Below are 20,101 nucleotides of genomic sequence, written 5' to 3' on the forward strand. Positions count from 1 at the left end.
TGGAGTCCCTCAGGGGTCAATCCTCGGCCCAACTCTCTTCCTGATCTACATCAATGACCTCCCTAAACACATACTTAAATCATTCGTTGACATCTATGCTGATGACACGACCATCTACGGCAACACATCAAAGGCTGTAAATGACGAAGTTCTCTCGGATTCTCTCTCCTCTGATCTCGAGCGCGTGGTTCAGTGGGGGAAGATGTGGCTAGTTACCTTTAATGCATCCAAAACCAAACTCCTATCCTTACATCATCAACGCTCTGATCCCCAGCTGGCATCAATTGTGATGGATGGCTCTCGTCTGGGTGAGGCCCCGTGTTTTGACAAGCTTCTGGGTTTGACCTTTACTCCTGATCTGAAATGGAACACGTACATCAAGTCTGTGGCCAAGGTCGCAGGAAAGATGGTGGGATCCTTCTACCGCTCCAGAAGATATCTCACTACTGATGCAATTCTCTATCTATATAAAAGCCAAGTACGGCCAAGGATGGAATACTGTTGCCATATCTGGGCAGGAGCTGCCAAAAACAGCCTATCATGCCTTGACAGAGTACAAAATAGACTTCGTGGTTTAGTGGGGGATGCCCTTTTCTCTACCCTGCAACCCCTCTCCCACAGAAGAGACGTTGCGAGCCTATCCTTGTTTTATCGTTATTTTCATGGCAGGTGCTCATCTGAACTCCAATCCCTGGTCCCCCCTCGCCAATCTTTCACGAAAAACACCCGTCTAGCTGAATCCACTGTGAAAAATTTCCCCCACTCTATATCTGTGCCTAAATCAAAACGCGGATTTCATGAGCAAAGCTTCTTTCTTAGAACTGCACGCCTGTGGAACTCTGTTCCGTCTGCCTGCTTCCCTCCGGACTACAACTTGGATGTCTTCAAGTCTAATGTTAACAAATTCCTAATGAACCGCCCCCCTAATTAAACACTTCATAAAATCTCCTCACTAACGTGATGTACTTACAATAACCCTTATCCCTGAGTGGCTTCCGGGCCTTGATAAGTGGTGATCACTGTGTAAAAAAAAAAAAAAAAAAAAAAAAGAAAGAGAGAAATAAGGGAAGCATACCGTAGTAGCATCATAGTAGTAGTTCACTACAAATTTTAATATATATTGTGTCTCACACGGTGGTGGTGGGGGGTTACCACTTATTGGAACTTTGGTTGGGAGTCACTAATTTGTAAGGGTGTGAGTCGGTGTTCACCAATTCATAATCGGGATCTATCAAGTTTTAGGACTGAGGTTGCAGGTGTTGAAATTTCTTTAATTTGAAAGTAGGGGAGCATCCGCATGACTGTTGAAGGTAAATTTAATGGGATCGCCAATTAATAGAAGGTTTTAACTAAGGCACATCTCCATATAAATAAAAATAAAAATGTAGAAATAACTTTGGAAATAACAACACTTGACAAAGAACTCAAAATCGCTGTAGTAATACGAAATAACAACATTTATTTACGCGTTAGGAATATTAATTCAAATCGTCCCAACATAAGTGTTTTCTTGTAATGAGTGTTCATTACACAGGACTAGCTAAATGAGGATTTTGTGAGAATAGCATTAAGTTTAAAATTACTGATTTTTTATAAACAGAGGGTCACACATGGGTTGAAATTAATGCAATTATTTTCTGAGAGAAAAAAACAGTCATTTAATTATGTAAGCAAAATGTGTGTGTGTGTTCACCACATAAGAAACAGTAGTTCGAAATAAGATTGTTTAAAAGAAGAATTAAATTCTCATTCGATGTGCTAATTTTCCATAATGAGAATTAAGATTCATGTGCGTGGCACGCAAATTCAAGACAGGGGATTTTTTCCCGGCAAATCTTTATATAATGATGTTCTCGAACATTTGCTGTATCTCTACGCATATGTATGTTCCATATATATTTGATCCATGCGTGCGGGTGGTCAAATCGCAATATTGTGTGCTTACGCGTTCTGATACTTATGACCATTGAAAATGGTGATCGTTACAAAAATGTTCTTGCCATATGTAATAGTTGCTACTTGACTCTCCTCCTAGATGAAAAGTCAATCTAAGAAGAAGGAATAAAAATATTGCAAGTATTTCACTGGGTGCAGGTAGCAAAACGAAGTGGACTCTTTATGCGCCTGTTGGATTTGGTGAGAGTTGAAGCACCAGACAACACTGTGTCGTTAGGTGTGATAGTAGTTAATGAGACTCGTGAGGTTTGCGTCTGTACCACTGTGGTACTACAGTCTGTGTTGTCGAAAAATGCTTTCTTCGGTTGATAAACACTGATCGATATATCTATATTGTCCAATTTCTACTGTACACTCTTTAACCCTTATCCTCGAGTGGCCTCTTGGCCTTGATAAATGGTGCCGCCTATGTAAAAAAAAAAAAAAAAGAGTCATGTCTGCCATTCTTATCTATCATGATATGTTTTGGATATCTCTTAAGCACTTTGTAAGGACTGGAGAAGGGTGACTGCAGGTGCGTGGGTACTCCATCGTTTCTTACAAAGACATTTGTCCATGTGTGAATATCTTGAGGAAGATTGATCATAGTTTTTTTTTTAAAACCTTGGTTCGACATGCAATGGTCTCGACAAGTGAGATGTAGTTGGGTCTGGTGTGCTTTTAATGGTGGTCAGTGCAATCATTTGTCTCCATGACCAGTCACGTACGTCCTTGTTAATAACGGTTCATATGAAACGCAGCGTAATCAATTTCTGTGTTAGTCAGACACCTGGGTGCGATAAATTGTGTAACCTCAAAAAAACTGCTCATCTGTTCTGGAGAGGTACATATGGACGTTCGTGTCCAGTCAAAGTGTCGCACCAAATAAAATCGTTTGAGAAAGGCAAGGGAACTTGTTCAAAGTTGAAACTGGAAGATCGTCGTAAGTTGTTTAATTCTTTGTTGTTCTTCTGATCCTTAGCGATCCGATGAAGATCCATATCATAAACAGGCTGAATGAAACATGACATAACCCAATTTCTGTTTTGGTTGGATGCCTGGGTGCGATAAATCATGTAACCTAAAAAAAAACTGCTCGTCTATGCTGTGCGTTCGTGTCCAGTTGAAGTGTCGCACCAAATAAAATGCAAAGCAAGAGAACTAGCAATCCTATAAAGTCGTAAACACCCGATAGTGTGTCATCAGCTGTATTTTCGGTGCCTTTGATATATTCAGTATCCAAAGTAAATTGTGAAATGTAATCCAAGTGATATCTATATAAGAGCCAGGTACGTCCAAGGATGGAGTACTGTTGCTCGAGTAGTCTTTAGCCTTGATAAGTGGTCAGTGGTCATGCCTATGTAAAAAAAAAAAAAGTGACAAGCTTCTCTCGGCGAATGCTTGCCGGGCTTAACAGATAAAACATGTGACAGTGCTAAAAATAGTGAAGGTTGGGCCTTTCAACATAAATTGGAAATGTTTTGCCGCGGAATAAACAGCAAGAAATTCCCTTCTGAAAGTACTGTATTTTCTTTCAGCATCTTGAAGTTTTCTAGAAAAGAAGGATAATGACTGCCAACAACCATCAATAAGTTGTTGTACCCCCCCGTCCCCGATACTGATACCGATCAGAAGCATCTACGAATAACGCTAGTGCTGTGTCTGTCCTGGGGGGAAAACAACAATGTAGCGTTTGCTAAGGTCTTTTTTAAAACAGAAAATGTGCCGTTCATGTTCGCTTAAAGTAATCCCTTCATCCTTTTTGTTTCTATTCCGAAAAATATCGGTTAAGGCCTGTGCCAATTCGGCGCAGTGAGGTAAGAATCGTCTGTAAAAGTTAATTTTTTTTTTTCTTTACAAAGTAGTCACCACTTATCAAGGCCCGGAAGCCACTCAGGGATAAGGGTTATTGTGTGTACAGTACGTTAGTTTTGGAGATCTGATAAAGTGTCTTACTTAAGGAGGCGGTTCATCAGGAATTTGTTCACATTGGACTTGAAGACATCCAGGTTGTAGTTAGGTGGGAAACAGGTAACCGGAACAGAGTTCCACAGGCGTGCACTTCTAAGAAAGAAGCTTTGTTTATGGAATCTACATTTTGATTTTTGCACAGATAAGTAGTGGGGAAAATGTTTTACGGTGGTTTCAGCTAGACGGGTGTTTTTCGTGAAAGATTGGCAAGGCGGGGGGGACCAGATTGGCGAGGTTTAATTAAACCAAGAAATTCCTGTAGTTTACGAAAAGAAGTGGGAACAAGGTAATCGACAATGGATTGAACTTTCTCAGGCAGGAGAAGAATGCCCTCCTTGTCAGTAATATGACCAAGAAAAGATAATGATAAAATACCAAATTCACATTTGCTAGGGTTGATAATAACGCCATATTCCGACAATCTGTGAAATAATTCATTGATCTGTTGAATATGCTCCTCTGTAGATGGGTTTGCCACTAATAAATGTTTGATGTACGTGTAAATGAAAGGCAATCTATGTGTAACTGCATCTATGAACCGTTGAAAAGCCTGGTTGGCATTTCTCAATCTGAAAGGCATTGTGATGAATTCAAAAAGTCCGAGTGGAGTAGTGATGGTCTTGGGGATGTCTTTGGAGTCGACAGGAATTTGATTGCATGCATGCACGAGGTCGATTTTAGAGAAAATTGCTTTTCCGTTGAGTGAATTGGAAAAATCATGCAAGTGAGGGATTGGGTAATTATCCAGTACAGTTTGGCTGTTAAGTGCCCTATAATCCACACAAGGGCGTCAGTCACTCAATGTATTCTTGGGGAGCATGTGGAGTGATGATAATCAGTTGCTTTGAAACAGACAAATGATGCCTAGGTCCAACATGTGTTGAAACTCTTGCTTGGCTGCCTTTAAGTGGTCGGGTCTGAGTCTATGTGGGCACATGCTTACAGGTGGACTTTGAGTCTGTATATGATGTGTGACCGTCATATTTGACACTATCATCCATGTATACATCGTCCGTGTTTTTTAATATGACTGAGCTTATTTTTGCCAATTTGATGATTCTGCCTTGTACTGATAATCCGGAATTGTAATCCCATATTCTCCCACATTTGGCATCAATGAAACAATGTAGGTAATCTGCCCCAGGGAACTTTGCTTCTGTAAACATCCATTGAAATGTGCATTTTAACCCTAGGTTTAGTGTCATCGATTTGTGATTGGTAGGTTGGAATGGGGGAGTGGTACGCAGCTTGTAAAAGAAACAGTGTCTGTGTGTATCATCTTGGGATAACACTCACTTCTGCTCTTGTATCAATGAGAAAATGTATGCCTGAATTTCTGTCAGTGACGTAGAAAGTCTAACATGCACGATGCCAGACAGAGGTGTCAGTCGCATTTAACACCTGGCCGTGTCATTTCCTGATGATTTACATGTTTGTGTAAATGCACAGGGCTGTCGGCATCTCGCAGCCTGTACTCCGTAACGTCGATGATAATATAATTGCATATCATCACTGTTGTCTTGACAAGGGTATCTGTTCTGACTCTCAAAGCGTCAGCGATGAAAGTCGTCCTGTTGAGGACAGTATGGCTGGAAGCACAGAAATTAGGAATTCGTGATTTCTGGAAAATCTAGAACAGTGTAGTAATAATGGTCAATCAACAATACCCCCACTATCCAACAATCATGAGTTTGTTTGCACGGCAACCAAGAAAGCTAACATGCTTGTCCATCAGTTTGCCTAAAACTCTACTTTGGACCCAGCAAACCATTCCCTCCCTGATTTTCCTTTGTGGACAGAAACCATACTAGATGATCTGAAAATCACCCCTTCTCAAGTACATGATACCATAAAAACCTAGACACCTCAAAAGCATGTGGACCTGATCTCATCCCGGCTGTACCATTAAAAAATTGCTCTGTTGAGGTTGTTCCAGTTCTTTCCAAACTTAAACAAATGCCTTAACGAATCATACTTTCCTGACTGCTGGAAAACTGCTTCTGTGATACCAGTTTACAAGAATTCTGGCAAAAGAACTGACCCATTAAATTATCGCCCCATTAGCCTCCTCCCTCTTTTTGCCAAAATATTTCAATCCATAATTAACCAAGCTGTAGTCCACTACCTTACAGCTGCTAAACTTTTGTCCAACCATCAATATGGATTTAGGCAAGCTCATTCTATTGCAGATATTCTAACTGCAATCTCTGAAAATACATACCATGCACTGGATAAGGTAGGGGAGGGGAGGGGGTGTAATAGCCTTAGATATATCTAAAGCCTTTGACAGGGTATGGCACGATGGTCTTCTCATGAAAATCATATCCTATGATATTACTGGACGAATACTTAACATAATTAAATCCTTCTTAAATAATAGAAGGATCCAGGTTGCTCTCAACAGTCGCATGTCCAAACAATATGATATAAATGCGGGTGTACATTAGGGGTCGATCCTTGGATCTCTATTATTTCTGATATCCATAAATGACCTCCCTCATAAAATAGTCTCTAAGATGGATATATTTGTCAACGACACCACGCTCTATAACAGGCACAAGGGGAAAACGAATGAACACATATCCAAGGCAATGGCAAAAACACTAGGCAAAAACTTCAAGTCTGTATTAGAATGGGGTCAAAAATCGATGGTAACGTCCAAAGCTGCCAAGATTTAGCTAGTTTCTTTTAATAATTACAAAAAAAACAACCAACCAATAATAACTATGGCTAAAAATATATTATCTGAAAGTACTTTGTTCAAACTCCTTGGCTTAACGTTCACAGGAAATATGAGTTGGAACAGTTACATCGAGAGCATTGCCAAGGCTGCTGCAAAGAAAGTGGGCTCTCTCTACTATGCTAGAAAGTTACTTACATCTGAGAGTATCCTGTACTGCTACAAGGTTACCATTCGTTCATGTATGGAGTATTGTTGCCACATTTGGGCTGGTGGACCTGCTACTAGTCTCTCACTCCTTGAAAGGGTTCAAAAGGGGATCACCAACCTGATAAGTCCCGAACTGTCATCTGCTTCACTCTCTGTCTCATCTACACACAGGCATACATTCATGCACGTGTATATGGACACACACATGCACACACATACACACACACACATGCACACATACATGCAAGTAATACACATGAATACATACATACATACACGAGCATGCATGCACACATACATATGCACATGCATACATATACATATGCACATACACATGCATGCATATACACATACGCATGCAAATACACACATGCACACACATATGCATGCATACATACACATGCACACACACACATGTATATGCATGCACACACACGTGAATACATACCCACATGCACATGCAGACACAGACGCACATATGTACGCATATACAGACACATGCATATACACACGAACACATACACATAGATGTAGATATATACATGAAGGAGAGTTTAAATCGGAACAATATTGTCCAATTGACTACTGTACACTCTTAACCCTTATCCTCGAGTGGTCTTTGGGCCTTGATAAGTGGTAAAGCCTATGTAAAAAAATTTTTTTAAATTACACACTGATCTCCAATTAGCTGCAATGTCCCCTCCCTGCCCCAATTCCAAATTTCTTCTAAATTCGCTACATAAAGGAGAGAGAGCGCCAGAAAAAAAAATGTATATATATATAAGTGAAAGTGTCTGTCTGTCTGTATGTCTGTCTGTGTACATTTCCCTACGCAATAACTCAGTTATTTTGCAGTCTACAGACTCGAAATTTGATATACAGTGTATTAAGATTTGGGAAAGTTTTTGTAATCCGTTATCGGGCAAAAATTTGGCTGTTATGGGGTAACAGTTCAACGATTTGACCTTTGAGAACTCTACCAAACTCCTCCGAAAATTTTGGGTATAAACAATTGAAATTTTAGATATAGGTTCCTTGGACATAGATCTAAGTTAATAACTTAATTTGAGTCCAAAATAATAAATGTTAAGGGGTTATAATAGGGCTCAAAGTTAAAAAAAAATTTGATCCCTGCGGCCTCTACCAAATTACTCAGACAATTTCTGGTCTAAGCATTTGAAATTTTACGTAAAGGATATTCAGAGATAGGGCAAGCTTTTTAATCGGTTTGGGTTGAAAATTTGAGCTACCAATATATAAATGTATGTATGTATGTTTGCATGTCTGCCCAACACTTTCGACAGAAGCGACGGATTTTCACAAGATCAGTATCGTTTTTAAGCTCGACCCTTCAGACGGCAAATACCGAAAAATTGGCTAAAAACATTAATATCTTCACCCTCAACTAGGCACTTTTCTACAGGGAGGGGTCGCTTTTTTCGCTGATATTTTTGAAAGTCATCTCCTCTTTTCGATTGTCTAGCCTTAATTTAAACCTACGTCACTTCCGGTTTGACGGTGGTCGCAACATTCTACGCCTAGAATACCCAAATGATCACCCATCTGGTACTAACCAGGCTAAACATTGCTTAACTTCGGCGATCTGACGATATATATATATATATATATATATATATAAATATATATACTAGCATTTCAGCCCGGCGTTGCTCGGATGTTTGGAGGTGTGTGTTGAGAAAAAAAAAAAGTGGTAGTAGGAATACAGGCTCAAACCCGTACCACGAAGGAGGAAAAGAATGGGAAAGATATCTTTGCTGTTACGACCACTGCCAAACTGGAAGTGACGTAAGTTTAAATTAAGGCTAGACAATCAAAAAGAGGGGATGACTTTTGAAAATATCGGTGAAAAAAGCGACTCCTCCCTGTAGAAAAGTGCCTAGTTGAGGGTGAAGATATTAATGTTTTTAACCAATTTTTCGGTATTTGTCATCTGAAAGGTCGAACTCCAAAATCAGGCTCAAATCAAGTTATTAAGTTAGATCCATGTCCAAGGAACCTATGTCTGAAATGTCAATTGTTTATACTCAAAATTGTCGGAGGAGTTTGGTAGAGTTCACCAAAGATCAAATCGTTGAACCTTGACCCCTTAACAGCTAAATTTCTGGCCGAAAACGGATTACAAATCTCAGTACCCTATATATCAAATTTCGAGTCTGTAGACTAAAAATTGACAGAGTTATTGCGTAGGGAAATGTATACGGACACACAGACACGTTCATTTAGGCTCAAGTTAAATTATAAAGTTAGATCCATGTCCAAGGAACCTATATCTAAAATTTCAATTGTTTAGACCCAAAATTGGCGGAGGAGTTTGGTAGAGTTCTAAAAGGTCAAATCGTTGAACTTTGACCCCTTAACAGCCAAATTTCTGACCAAAAACCGATCACAAAGATTTTCCCAAATCTCAGTACCCTGTATATCAAATTTCGAGTCTGTAGACTGAAAATTGACAGAGTTATTGCTGAGCAACACATTCTTTGTTTTTTGTTTTTTTTTCAGATGAAAAGATTTTTGACCAAGACCAAAAGGTAAACTGAAGAAATGACAGATGGCTATGTGCTGACACTTCTGAAGTTGCAAGAGTCATGCACACAAAATTTCCAGCAACTGTTATGGTTTTGAGGGTGGTTAGCAATGAGGGACATGTGATGCCACCACATTTCTTTCCACAAGAACTAAAAATCAATTCTGCTGCTTACATTGAAGTCCTGAGTACTGTTGTGAAGCCTTGGATTGATAGAGTAAGAAATGGAAGGGCCTACATCTTTCAACAAGACTCTGCACCGGCACATAAGGCTCAGAAGACATAAGAATGGTTAGCAGAGAATTTCCATGATCATATTACTCCCAATTTGTGGCCTCCAAGTTTTCCAGACCTAAACCCGTTGGATTATTATGTGTGGGGCGTTGTTGAGATAAATGTTAATAAACATCCTCATAACACTAAAGATTCTCTGAAATCATCCATAGTCAGAGTAATGCAGGATATCGATGAGGACCATCTTAAACGTGACTGCCAACGGTTTAGGTCTCGAATAGAAGTTGTAATTGATGCTGAGGGCGAATTTTTTGAATAAAGTTAAAAAATAATATTTTAGTTTATGTACAATAAAGTGACTTTTTGTAATACCGATGTTTTTGTCTTTTTGATTATTTTTAAAAAGGAAATATATGTTCACAAATACCAAATGCACCCTGTATATATACCCAAAACCTCTGGCCTTGATGGAGTAGGGACTAAAACGTGTTGCTATGGTTTCAAATGATCTGAAATAACAGCAAGGGGAGACTTGATTCCAAATATTTCTCATATGTTATATCTTGCCTTTTTTTTTTTTGGAAATAGAATACGATTACGAATATCTCCAGAATCAACTGTGAAATTTATGCAAAACTAAAGAGAGATAAATAAAGGAAGCAAGAGTTACCAGGCTGTCAAAGGTAAATGGAAGGTCCACTTTCTACTGTCCAATGGATATATTCCAACCCCAAAACGTCGATTTTTCCTCTTCTGTCAGAAATATACCTCATGGAATGCAGAGATGAAGAGAAATATCTGGCAAAAATAAAATGTCATTAATTATTTTGAAAATTTCAACTAAATCACCTCATTCTTCTCTCTAGCAAAGTAGTTAAACCTAATTTATCCAATCGTTCTGTGTAATCATAATTTTTTTATTTTTTTAAAACTGTTTTTATCACTTATATTACACCTCAATTTCCCAATGAACCCAAGTGAAACACACTATATAAGTTCTATATAGTTAAAATATGTCTTAGCTTCCTTGCAGAAAAAATTTCTACCATTCCATCCCATTATTCCTTATACCATTGATAGAATACACAAAAGATTGGTAAAGGCATCACCAAAATCAACTGCCAAATCTTAATTTCCACTTTTGACCTTTCTTGATTATTATATTTTTGTATGTTAAAATTTTAACTGGAAAATTAGGTGTACAAAGAAGAATCTCATTAAGAAAATAGGTGGGACGCTTTACACCTAGAACAATAAATGCCAAGACGGAGCACTCGTGGTCCCACACATGGGCAAGGTACAAAAATGAGTTTCTAATAGGTCCTGCATTGCTTGACAGCTCTAGCTCATCTCCCGTCACCACAATGCTGCTCTATGTTTGTCTTACAAGTACTTCCACGGAATGTGCTCTGACTAAAATACTTCACTTAATGTGAATAACCTAAATCAAGCCAATTAGCAGCAAGATATCACCCTTTCACTGTAGAAGTTTCCAAATTTTCTACTTGGATAGGATCTTTTTTCTAACCACTTGTGTGTTGGAATTATCTTCCTGCTCCTTGTTTCTTTGTATAAACATGCAGAAATTTAGAGGTAAAATACATAATTCTGATAATAATATTATATTTTTGACAAGCATATGTTGTATAATGAAAACCGTTAATTGAATGAAGGAATGATTGATGCATGGGAGGTTGGAGTTTAACCTTTGGTGACCTTTGGAAGAAGGTAGATTTTCCTCTTTTTAACTGCTAACCCAGACAGGCAGACACTAACCAAAGAGTCTCAGTGATGGTGGGTCAGTCACGTACGATGTAGCTAGATGTAATAAACAAGCTATTCATCTGTCTCCCCCTTCCCTTTCTCTGATGAGCAACATACATTAAAGTCCAGAAATATCTCACCATGTTTGTGAATATTCCAAGTTGTTTGTATGAATAAACTTCTTATGAGAAGTTTATTCATACAAACTTAAATTTTCGACTGATTGCCCCCACAGGCCCTTGATGATGACAATAGGTGTATAAAGGTTCCTGATGATGACAACAGGTGTATAAAGTTTCTGATGACGATAACAGGTGTATAAAAGTTTCTGATGATGACAACAGGTGTATAAAGTTTCTGATGACGATAACAGGTGTATAAAAGTTTCTGACGACAACAGGTGTATAAAGGTTCCTGAAGACGACAACAGGTGTATAAAAGTTTCTGATGATGACAACAGGTGTATAAAGGTTCCTGATGATGACAACAGGTGCATAAAGATTCCTGATGGCGACAACAGCTCTATAAAGGTTTCTGAAGACGAGAACAGGTGTATAAAAGTTCCTGATGATGACAACAGCTCTATAAAGGTTCCTGAAGACGACAACAGGTGTATAAAAGTTCCTGATGATAACAACAGGTGTATAAAGGTTCCTGATGATGACAGCAGGTGTATAAAAGTTCCTGATGATGACAACAGCTCTATAAAGGTTCCTGAAGACGACAACAGGTGTATAAAAGTTTCTGATGATGACAACAGGTGTATAAAGGTTCCTGATGATGATAACAGGCGTATAAAAGTTTCTGATGGCGACAACAGGTCTATAAAGGTTTCTGATGATGACAACAGGTGTATAAAGGTTCCTGATGACGACAACAGGTGTATAAAGGTTCTTGGAGACAACAACAGATGTATAAAGGTTTCTGATGATGACAACAGGTCTATAAAGGTTTATACATATCATGGAAAACCGAAAATGCTACATATACATGGTCAAAGAAATATATTTGGAGGCTGGTGACGAACAGAAAGTGAACCTTGGGTTTACTTTCAGCGACCTTGTAACTCTCTCTTCCATTATTTTGTAATTAAGTCCTCACATTCCATAAGCGATGTTTCTGACAAGGGGTGAAACATTGCTGTTTCCTGGATCCAAATTTATCCATCTAAACACTTATCATTGGCCAGATTTGCTATTGTATAGTATTTTATTTATTTATTTATTTTTAGCTTCTTACATCAAGTGGCTTCATGCTTTGTCCGGAACGATTTCCATAAAAAAATGAAAATGAGTTTATTAAATTGATAAAAATGGCACAGGGACTAGAAAGCTAGAAAGACGTCAGGGTCTAAAATGATCCGATTTTAGTTTTTATGTCTGAAAAAAAAAGAAAAGAAAAAACAGCGTTAGAAATATATATATATATATATATATATATATATATATATATATATATATATATATATATATATATATATATATATATATATATATGATATGGTGCTAAATAATGAATAGAAATATTTATTTATATTAACTATTTTATTTATACAAACATATCAAAAACTACACAGCCATGGAAATGTTTCGATCATAATAGCTTTAATAAGATGCGATCTCATCTGATTCATAAAACCTGTCTATTTATTAATTTTTCATATTAAAGTAAGAAGGAAAAAGAAACAAGAAAGGGCTACGGTGATTAGATTCTGAATTAATATTTGAAGCAAACCGTCAGTAGATTTCCTCATCTCAGACGTCAGTTCGTTTCAAGGTTAGAAAAATGTTACCTTATTTTACAAATTTGATCAATGCAGTCAGATTGCAAGTTAAAGAGTAGCGGACGGGGTGGGGGGGGGTCATATATGAAGTGGAGAAAGCTTTTGTGTTTACCTATTCCTTTTTTTGTGTTGGTCTAGCAGTACCTATTTACTATGCCTCCCCACGGGACAGAGTTAGACACCAGGGTCGTTTTTTAACGTGGAGATAAGGTACAAAAATAAAAATTGTCTCAGTCGTGAAGGATTTCTCCTCCACCGAAAGAGAACAAGAAATAGAAGTGCAGTATCTGAAGAACAGATGGTATTTATTTGCTCCCCCACCGAGCAAATTAGGCACAAGGCCGATTTTTAATGTGAGGAGTGAAGGGAGGGGGAAGGGAAAAAGGGGACCAGCTCCCGAGAGGTGGGAAATGGGAGCTGGTTAAAGGTCAGGCATGTGGGGTTTCCCCCACATCTGGTCTTTGCTAGTCATAGCTAGTCATAGCTTGCAGTATCTGCCGGAACAGATGGTGTTTATTTGCTCCCCCACCGAGCAAATTAGGCACAGGGCCGATTTTTAATGTGAGGAGTGAAGGGAGGTTTATACATATCATGGAAAACCGAAAATGCTACATATACATGGTCAAAGAAATATATTTGGAGGCTGGTGACGAACAGAAAGTGAACCTTGGGTTTACTTTCAGCGACCTTGTAACTCTCTCTTCCATTATTTTGTAATTAAGTCCTCACATTCCATAAGCGATGTTTCTGACAAGGGGTGAAACATTGCTGTTTCCTGGATCCAAATTTATCCATCTAAACACTTATCATTGGCCAGATTTGCTATTGTATAGTATTTTATTTATTTATTTATTTTTAGCTTCTTACATCAAGTGGCTTCATGCTTTGTCCGGAACGATTTCCATAAAAAAATGAAAATGAGTTTATTAAATTGATAAAAATGGCACAGGGACTAGAAAGCTAGAAAGACGTCAGGGTCTAAAATGATCCGATTTTAGTTTTTATGTCTGAAAAAAAAAGAAAAGAAAAAACAGCGTTAGAAATATATATATATATATATATATATATATATATATATATATATATATATATATATATATATATATATATATATATATATATATATATGATATGGTGCTAAATAATGAATAGAAATATTTATTTATATTAACTATTTTATTTATACAAACATATCAAAAACTACACAGCCATGGAAATGTTTCGATCATAATAGCTTTAATAAGATGCGATCTCATCTGATTCATAAAACCTGTCTATTTATTAATTTTTCATATTAAAGTAAGAAGGAAAAAGAAACAAGAAAGGGCTACGGTGATTAGATTCTGAATTAATATTTGAAGCAAACCGTCAGTAGATTTCCTCATCTCAGACGTCAGTTCGTTTCAAGGTTAGAAAAATGTTACCTTATTTTACAAATTTGATCAATGCAGTCAGATTGCAAGTTAAAGAGTAGCGGACGGGGTGGGGGGGGGTCATATATGAAGTGGAGAAAGCTTTTGTGTTTACCTATTCCTTTTTTTGTGTTGGTCTAGCAGTACCTATTTACTATGCCTCCCCACGGGACAGAGTTAGACACCAGGGTCGTTTTTTAACGTGGAGATAAGGTACAAAAATAAAAATTGTCTCAGTCGTGAAGGATTTCTCCTCCACCGAAAGAGAACAAGAAATAGAAGTGCAGTATCTGAAGAACAGATGGTATTTATTTGCTCCCCCACCGAGCAAATTAGGCACAAGGCCGATTTTTAATGTGAGGAGTGAAGGGAGGGGGAAGGGAAAAAGGGGACCAGCTCCCGAGAGGTGGGAAATGGGAGCTGGTTAAAGGTCAGGCATGTGGGGTTTCCCCCACATCTGGTCTTTGCTAGTCATAGCTAGTCATAGCTTGCAGTATCTGCCGGAACAGATGGTGTTTATTTGCTCCCCCACCGAGCAAATTAGGCACAGGGCCGATTTTTAATGTGAGGAGTGAAGGGAGGGGGAAGGGAAAAAGGGGACCAGCTCCCGAGAGGTGGGAAATGGGAGCTGGTTAAAGGTCAGGCATGTGGGGTTGCCCCCACATCTGGTCTTTGCTAGTCATAGCTAGTCATAGCTTGCAGTATCTGCCGGAACAGATGGTGTTTATTTGCTCCCCCACCGAGCAAATTAGGCACAGGGCCGATTTTTAATGTGAGGAGTGAAGGGAGGGGGAAGGGAAAAAGGGGACCAGCTCCCGAGAGGTGGGAAATGGGAGCTGGTTAAAGGTCAGGCATGTGGGGTTGCCCCCACATCTGGTCTTTGCTAGTCATAGCTAGTCATAGCTTGCAGTATCTGCCGGAACAGATGGTGTTTATTTGCTCCCCCACCGAGCAAATTAGGCACAGGGCCGATTTTTAATGTGAGGAGTGAAGGGAGGGGGAAGGGAAAAAGGGGACCAGCTCCCGAGAGGTGGGAAATGGGAGCTGGTTAAAGGTCAGGCATGTGGGGTCGCCCCCACATCTGGTCTTTGCTAGTCATAGCTAGTCATAGCTTGCAGCATCTGCCGGAACAGATGGTATTTATTTGCTCCCCCACTGAGCAAATTAGGCACAAGGCCGTTTTTAATGTGAGGTAAAAACCAGCTCCCCTAAAAGTAGGCAAAAAGGGGGCAGTCTGGTTACCAAAAATAATAATTGTCCCAGTATAGAGGGTTTCCCCTCCATTGACTGGTACAAATTATCTTAAGTGCAGCATCTGCCGGAACAGATGGTATTTATTTGCTCCCCCACCGAGCAAATTAGGCACAAGGCCGATTTTTAATGTGAGGAGTGAAGGGAGGGGGAAGGGAAAAAGGGGACCAGCTCCCTAGAGGTGGGAAATGGGAGCTGGTTAAAGGTCAGGCATGTTGGGTTGCCCCCACATGTGGTCTTTGCTAGTCATAGCTAGTCATAGCTTGCAGTATCTGCCGGAACAGATGGTATGTATGGTATGTATTTGCTCCCCCACCGAGCAAATTAGGCACAAGGCCAATTTTTAATGTGAGGAGTGAAGGGAGGGGGAAGGGAAAAAGGGGACCAGCTCCCGAGAGGTGGGAAATGGGAGCTGGTTAATGGTCAGGCATGTGGGGTTGCCCCCACATATGGTCTTTGCTAGTCATAGCTAGTCATAGCTTGCAGTATCTGCCGGAACAGATACTACACTTTGATCTTGTCCCGAAGGCCAATAGCAGTAGCACCCATTGCATTGACTCCATGTTATACCAGACTTATTCAACCTGTATATCTGAGGATATATGGTTCACTATTGTAATAAAGTAGCAGAATCCACGGAATTCCATGGCATGAGAAATAGATGCAATCGACAAATATGTATTTCTATACTCTTATAATTTTTTTTTTTTTTTTTGTATTAATAATAATATTAAAAACCTTTTTTTCTATTTATTGGTATTTATTTGCTTCCCCACGAGAGCAAAATGTGACACAAGGTCGTTTCTAATGTGTGTGTGTGTGTGTGGGGTGGGGTGGGGGGGAACCAGCTCCCCTAAAACAAGGGCAAAAAGAGGGCACTTTTGCAGTATCCAAAAAATAGTAATTGTCTCAGTATGAAGGGCTTCCCCTACATTGACCAAGGACCAATTAACTCAAGGGAAGCATCAGAACAGATACTACACTTTGATGTATTAAATCCTTTATTCAGGCTAAAAATTAACATGAAAAAAAAAAACTTAGGCACAAGGCCAACTCAAAAAAGTGTGGGGGAAATGAGGTTGTTGGTCATCCTTGTCACTCCAGAACTAAACAAAAGTTTCTCTTAGCTAGTATCTTCTTCCACCATAATACCGCATTCACCCTTTCGTACTGGGGGACGTTCTACTTAGAACCCAATCGTTTAAAACATTTTTTTATTGGCGCATAAAAACAAAAAGAGATAACAACAATGGTACAATAATTCATTTGTGTCAAGGGGGAGGGAAGAAAAAAATACAAAAGTAGTTATTAGGACCCTCCCAACTCCGTCTAGTTGATAGATCACCTATTCCACTTCGGTTTATAAAGAAACCTGAGCTTCTGCAGGACAGTCTCTAAATTGAGATGCCCTCTAGATGGGACGAAATGAAGAAAAGAAAAATTGGTAGGTGAGTGATTGATTTCTTTCTCTTGAGTTAAATTTAGAGGGAGGGGTGAAAAGAAAAATTGCAGTTAGGAGGGAGTGGGTATCTTAGAGGCTTCCTAGTCGGGGGTGGTATGAGGCACTCACTCGGCTAGCTAAGAGGCTAAATGTTAGGTTATACTTGACAGAACTGTACATTCCACACCTAGATGGGGAGCACGTATTCAAATTTGGCTCCTTTGCATACACAAACTTGCTACATGTATTCATCATAAGGGGAAGTGCATTTCTGACCAATCGCCAGGTCAGAGAGAACTCCGAATTGTTCAGATGACTCGAACCCGGCGCCCAACTCCACACATGACAGATATCACTCTGCTGCCAAACCAAACGCGTGTATAGTGGATCGTCAGCAGCCCCCCCCCCCACTAGATCTCTGTGGAGTTCCCTACAGGTAGCAGCCACAAGGTCGCTGGACCTTGGTAGTCGTTTTAGCACGGCTCAGCACTCTTTTAGGAAGGCAGATTCTCCCCGCTGCCTCAACAGCTCCCAACAGAGGGATCGAGAACGAGGTCAGGAAAGGCGGCAGTAACCGCGGAGTGTCATGGTTGCATATAATGGCTCAGGAAGGCCAGCCTCTCGGTGTCTCGATGACACTTCAAATCTGTCATTCCCAAGCCTCCCTCACATAGATGTTGAATACTGACCTGTCTGCTCACCCAGTGTCTTCCTTTGTCCCAAAGAAGCAAGGACAAGAGTTCGACAAGAGCTTTTAGGTGTTGTGCAGGCGAGGGAAGTACAGCCAGTCGGTAAAGGATGAGAGGAAAGACATACGTGGCACATGCCTCAGCTCTACCCTTTAAGGAAAGTTTCCTAGGAGGTCATGAGTTGACCGCAGCCTCCACCTTTGACCATACCTCCGACCAGTTCTTTTCGAGCTGGAGACCCAGTCCGAACCACATGCCGAAGATCCAAACTGGGCCATTTGTCCAGCTGAAGAGCTCCAGAAGGTTTGTGTTGCCACTCTAGGTGCTCAACCGCAGTGGCCCAAAGGCCAAGAACAACAGAAAAAGAGCAACCCTTTTTTCTATTTATTTAAACAGGAAATACAACTTTCTTATATATAGGTTGTGGAATTGCACTCACTAGCAAAAGATCTAGCTAATTTGCATATTCTATTAAACATCATGTTAATTAATTCCATATTAGTTTTTTGGTTTTCTTATGGGATAATCATCTTTAGTTAACTATTATGTGTAATTATATTCATGCAAATATTCTACATGATTTATACTTGTATAATATTTGCGGAAAAAGTTATAGTAAACACAAACCTTTTTCTATATATATATTTATGTATGCGTATATATATTTGTTTAAAAAATTTTGGCTACCAAACTCCTCTGTTAGTTTTTGGTCCACAGACATGAAACTTAGTGTATAGGTTATTCAAACCCAGGCAAAACTTTATATTTGGGTGTTAGCCAGGGAAAATCAGTGCAAAAGTGTGAAAATTAAAAAAATTGAATTTGGCTGGTGATGGTCGAATGATGGCATTATGAATATGCATGCATAACGTAATATCTATTGGTTCGTGTTTTAATTTTTAGCCTTACAGCAAATATATTTTCATAGCTCAGGCATTAACATCAAAGGAAATCGTAATCTAAACGTTTTGGTTTCGATTCTTGTGTGGTGGCACATGAGTGATGTTTTTCAATTTTTTAAATCATTACTATGTGTGTGTGTGTGTGTGCAGTCAGCACCAACCTTATTCAGAGTTTAACCGGCTTCCTCCGAAGGAGGAAATTTCATGGGAGTATGAAATTCACAAGCGGTCCCTAGTCGCATGTATATCCCCGTTAGGGAAGATGACGACGTTAGGTTTTTGCAACTTTTTGCAGGGAGGTGTTGACGTCCTCCTACATACAGCACCTGGACTTCCCAAATTGGTCACCCATTATAGTAATGACCAGGCTCAACGTTGCTTAACTTCAGTGATCTGACGGGAACCGGTGTGTCAACGTGATTATGCCGTATAATCATTACTATATATTGAGTCCAATATAATATAATAATCTATATATCTATAAAAATGAAAATGTGTGTGTGTGTATGTGTGTGTGTGTGTGTGTGTGTGTAGATTTTCCCTACCAAATAACTCTGTCAATTTTCAGTCTACAGACTCGAGATTTTACATATGGGGTATTGAGATTTGGGAAAATCTTCTTAATCAGTTTTCGGCCAGAAATTTGGCTGTTAAGGGGTCAAAATTCAACGATTTGACCTTTGAGAACTCTACCAAACTCCTCCGCCAATTTTGGGTCTAAACACTTGAAATTTTAGATTTAGGTTACTTGGACATAGATCTAACTTTATAATTTGATTTGAGCTCCAAACAATAAATGTTATGGGGTCATAATTGGGGTCAAAGTTTAAAACAATTTGACCTCTGTGGTCTCTACCAAATTACTCAGCCAATTTCTGGTCTAAACATTTGAAATTTTACATAAAGGGTATTCAGAGATAGGGCAAGCTTTTTAATCGTTTTTTTGCTGAAAATTTGGCTTCCGAGGGGTCAAAGTTCCAAAGATTTTACTTTTGCGGTCTCTAGCAAACTATTAAGCCAATTTTTTGGTCTAAACATTTGAAATTTTACATAAAGGTATTCAGACATGCAACAAGCTTTTTAATCAGTTTTTGAGTGAAAATTTGGCTGGCAAGAAGTGAAAGTTTACAGAGTTGACCTTTCCAGACTCTACCAAACTCCTCCACCAATTTTGTGTCTAAACACTTGAAGTTTTAGATGTAGGTTACTTGGACATGGATCAAACTTTTTAATTTAATTTGAGCCCAAAATTCGTAAATTTGGCCTTTTTGAAGCAGTTTGACA

General features: G+C 39.1%; 1 long non-coding RNA gene and 1 pseudogene across 1 annotated transcript in view; one reads left to right on the top strand and one right to left on the bottom strand.

Annotated features, from left to right (window-relative positions):
• LOC145268322 (uncharacterized) overlaps positions 1 to 9,946 on the top strand; it is a 75,421-nt gene extending 65,475 nt beyond the window's left edge. Inside the window, exon 2 of the long non-coding RNA XR_013864874.1 lies at positions 9,317 to 9,946. This is a non-coding gene — a long non-coding RNA (uncharacterized LOC145268322). The remainder of the gene's footprint in view (positions 1 to 9,316) is intronic.
• A 9,185-nt stretch (positions 9,947 to 19,131) lies between these two features.
• On the bottom strand, positions 19,132 to 19,250 carry LOC145268580 (5S ribosomal RNA; annotated as a pseudogene).
• Between the last annotated feature and the right edge of the window lie 851 nt (positions 19,251 to 20,101).

Source organism: Euprymna scolopes, chromosome 43 (genome assembly GCF_053919585.1).
Source record: "Euprymna scolopes isolate OS-2025 chromosome 43, ASM5391958v1, whole genome shotgun sequence".
Lineage (NCBI taxonomy): Eukaryota > Metazoa > Mollusca > Cephalopoda > Sepiida > Sepiolidae > Euprymna > Euprymna scolopes.